Source organism: Aegilops tauschii, chromosome 7, assembly GCF_002575655.3.
Source record: "Aegilops tauschii subsp. strangulata cultivar AL8/78 chromosome 7, Aet v6.0, whole genome shotgun sequence".
Taxonomy (NCBI): domain Eukaryota; kingdom Viridiplantae; phylum Streptophyta; class Magnoliopsida; order Poales; family Poaceae; genus Aegilops; species Aegilops tauschii.
In genome coordinates, this window is record NC_053041.3 from 171,855,510 (window position 1) to 171,855,720 (window position 211).

Below are 211 nucleotides of genomic sequence, written 5' to 3' on the forward strand. Positions count from 1 at the left end.
CCGAGCTAGGCGCCGCACCGTAGGGTGTGGCGCCGGCGTGGCGGGCGCTACACAAAAGGGTCAGGGGTATGAAATAGTTTTACGGGCAGTTAATTCTGTGAATTGATTTTGTCCAGAGGTCAAAATTGTCAAATTTACCCCAGAAGACATTATTTTCCTCTGGGGCGCCGAACGACTGGAGATACTCTAAATACGTAAACCCCCCTCCCCT